At 35.5% G+C, this 3,998-nt stretch overlaps 1 pseudogene; it reads left to right on the top strand.

Moving 5' to 3' along the window:
- Nucleotides 1-1,677: 1,677 nt before the first annotated feature.
- On the top strand, nucleotides 1,678-1,778 carry LOC144300704 (U6 spliceosomal RNA; annotated as a pseudogene).
- The last annotated feature ends 2,220 nt before the right edge of the window (nucleotides 1,779-3,998 follow it).

Below are 3,998 nucleotides of genomic sequence, written 5' to 3'. Positions count from 1 at the left end.
AGGAAACACATGTTCCTTCATATTTAATTCAGGGCAATATTTATCTAAAAACATTTTTAAAATTTTTATGTATTCTAAAAGAAGTTATTGAAAATCTGAAATTTTCCATACATTGGGGCAACAGTGGGGCGGGGGGAAGCAAACAAACAACTGCTCACAAATAGCTTATAGTCTAGTGTTAGGATTGGGTGATATAATCTATATCAGTTAGATTTTGCCAAGTAACAAACCACTCCACAATTAGTGTTTTAAGACAATAAATTATTATTTCTCATCGATTCTGTGGGTTCAGCCAGGAAATTCTTCTCGTCTGTGCTGGTTCAGCTTGTGGGGGATGATCTAAAACTCGCATGTCTAGAATTTGGATGGAGGTATAGGGGCAATGAGGATGACTTGACCAAGGGTCTTATTTTTTAAATATATATAACAAACTTTCCTTAGGCCTCCTCCACATACTACTGGGTGTAGGATTCCATAAACAGCAAGACAGAGTGAGTCCCATGTGTAAGAAAACTGTTAAGTCTCCACTTATATCATGTTTATAGTTGTCTAACTGAATAAGCAAAGGACCTGGGCAAACTCTGAACTACCATGGGGGTAGAGTACTCAATCTACTATATAACCGGTTGACATGAGATTCAAAACCGGGGAAACTCAGGACAAGGAAAGTGAGCTTAGACTATATGAGCACATGGTCCACCTAAGCCCCATGGTCTGAGGTTGTATGAAAAAAAACAAAAAACAAAAAACAAAAACAAAAACAAAACCCAGCTACCTCCTAAGGGACCTTAGCAATAAAGAATCATCAATGAAGAGTCAGGTTTTAATTGGGGCAAGAAAGGGAGCAAAATTTTATAAATTGGTGAACAAGAAAAAGTTGAAGGAGTAGGGAATTTTGATAAGGAGTGACAAAGGATTCTCTGAGGAGAATGAGAACAAATGAAGAGATTAAAAGCCACGTGATACAGAGTGATAGAGTTCAGGATTTATTTGGAGATCAATATAAGAGGAATAAATGTGTATAATAAAAGTTTTTCACTTAGAGTTACCTTGCTGAGAAGACATCAAAATGAGATATTATGTTTGCCATAATTGATTCTACCGATAAAATTATTAAAGGACCAGACAAAAAGTCATTTCAAATTTGTCAGGCTCTTAGTGGACCTAATTGAAGACTTTTCATGACCCTTAACAAATGCTTAAACTAACAAAAAAACAAAACAAAACAAAAAAACAAATGCTGAAACTACTGTGTGTCACCCTTGAACATTCTTTTCCATCCAGAGTACTACTTTTTACCCCTACATAAGCACAGCTACCATAGACTCTCCACCATTCTAGAACTTCAAAGTGTACATTTTATCCCCTTAGTGAATGGAGTGTATTTCTTTATTCAAGTATATGTTCACTTGACTGATAAGTAAAAAACAGCTTTGTCTTTTTTTTTTTTTTTTTTTTTGAGAGTCTTGTTTATTTTTTGGTAAGAGCCTTATAAGATGGTCACAGATCCAGTGCTCCTGGTCACTTGCTGAGTGTTCCTGGCGGGGGTGGGAAGGGCATCTTTTCAGAGCCTGCAGATGTCAGAAGGGAAAGTTGAGAGCATTCAGACCCCTAAGCCTCATGCCTAACATCCAGAGCACAAAGAAAACTTTTTTTTTCTAGAGGATATCTTTTATAGTGCTCACTTTGGCAGCACATATGCTAAAATTGGAATGATACAGAGATTAGCGTGGCCTCTGCACAAGGATGACATGCAAATTCGCGAAGGTGTCTTTTATAAAATATATGCTTCTTAGTGCCAACAGAATGTTGTATAGAGTTAGACGTTTTATGTATATAGGCAAAGAACAAATCCTCCTGATTTATTTATCCCTACCTTTAGACCTGTATGTCTAAACATTCTTATTTTATCTTCATAGTCAAATATAGCTTAGTCATCTATGAATCTATCTAAAATAATGCAGTTTTACATGCATGAACTACTATTTATTGCTCCATATAAATAGATGATTTTCAATTGAACAGTTCTAATGTTATTTTTAATTAATTCTCTAGAAGTGCCCCTGATTTTAGCAGACTAAAATTTTGAGAATAAGTTCATGCCTACCTATCCATAAACTTCGTGATTTTAAAAGTCTTTATCTGACTCCTCAGCCCTTATCTTTCCAGTTAAAGGAATCCTCATTTGTAGTCTGTCATTATCCAGAAGGTTCCCCATACCCTTGATCAACAGTGGAAAGGTTAAGCTTCACTTTCTAAATCGGGACCTGAAGGAACTTGATAAGAGACAGCTAGAGTCAGGGATCATTAATCACTATCATGCTAGAAAAATTGAGAAAAGTATCAAGAAATACAGCATTGTAATTTGAGACTTTTCTTCCTTTCAAAATTTGAACAATATAGGTTAAGAGAATTATGTTTTAAAATTGAGTTACTAAATCTTGTGATAAAAATATGTATTTGAAATGATATAGTCTTTCAAAATAGCACAGATTTTGTATGATGTCTTATTGGTAAACTTGAGGGTATATTATTTCTCTTCAGGTATGATAGACTCACACAAAGACTTGAAAATCTGGAATTTTCTTATATCCCTCCTTGCCTCTCCATATCCCTTTATATCACTCCCTATCTCCGTCGCCCAGCTGCCAAAAAGCCAACTATCAAATTATATCTAATGTCTGCATGATATTTTTCATACCTGTTTAGGATCTGAGGGGAAAAAACTTTTACAAATTCACTTGCATAACATGTTGTTTGAAGTAAATGATGGGTTATAACGTGCCTGCAACCAGACTGGCACGAGATTGTGGTTGGGGAAAGAGAGGAAAGGAAGGGGTATGTGCATATGCATATGTATATGTTTATGTTAGAGAAAGAGCAAAAGTGGGAGCAAAAGATATTAAGGGTTTTCAAAGGATATAGCACCTCTGTTGGATATGCGGTGCTGGAGAATTTAAACAATTGGGAGATGGTGCATGGAAGATTGCTGACGCTATGGGTGTGGTGAGGCGCATTCAAGGAAAGTGTGTGGCATGAGACTAGGAAATAATCAGGAACAATTTTTGTTCACAAATATCAAAACAAGAAGTTTTAAGTACTGAGAGCTTGATCTGGACCCATAGGCAGAAAACTGCTGTCTGGTCACTAAGATATATGAATTTAAAAACAAAGATTTTCTTCAGGTTTCAATGATAGTTATGAAAAACATGGGGAAAAGCAAATGTTAAACATAATTATTGAACATTCCCTACATGCTTTGAAGCATTTAAATCATATCCTATTGGTTCAAAATGAACATAAAACCTAAAATGGATCGTTGGAATAGAAGCAAATATTGCGAAGCGTATTCCGGATCCTTTCCATAAGTAAGCTGAAGGACGAGTAGATGTTCATTTGCAAAGAGGTGGTGATGCTCTTTGATTCTTGATCAATTATCAAAACGTCTGTTTAATAAAATCTCGTACACGTATAAGCAAATACACATAGTGGCTAGCAACATGTAGTTGATTTATATATTTAATATATATGGATTTTATGGATATGTATTTGATACACAGGATTACATTAGTTTCAGGTGCACAACATGGTAATTTGACAAGTTTATACATCTTTATAACATGAAGGTAGCTGCCATCGGTCACCTATTGGCTGTGTTTCCTAAATTGAATAATTTATTCATCCCGTAATTGGAAGCCTGTATCTTCCACTCCCCTTCACCTATCTTGCCCACTCACCAGCCCTTTGGCAGTCAAAAGTTCTCTGTAGTTCTGGGTCTGTTACTAGTTCTTGGTCTGTTTATTCATTTCTTTTTTTTTCAGATTCCACATACAAGTGAAATCATATAGTATTTGTCTTTTTCAGTTTGACTTATTTCATTTAGCATAATACCCTTTGATCTGAACACTTGTTGCAAAGGGCAAGATCTCATAGTTGTTTTTTTTTTATGGCCGAGCAATATTCCATTGTGTGTGTGTATAGATATATAGCACATCTTC

Source organism: Canis aureus, chromosome 28 (genome assembly GCF_053574225.1).
Source record: "Canis aureus isolate CA01 chromosome 28, VMU_Caureus_v.1.0, whole genome shotgun sequence".
Lineage (NCBI taxonomy): Eukaryota > Metazoa > Chordata > Mammalia > Carnivora > Canidae > Canis > Canis aureus.
The sequence above is the reverse complement of the archived record's forward strand: the minus strand, read 5'-3'. Positions and strand labels throughout refer to the sequence as shown.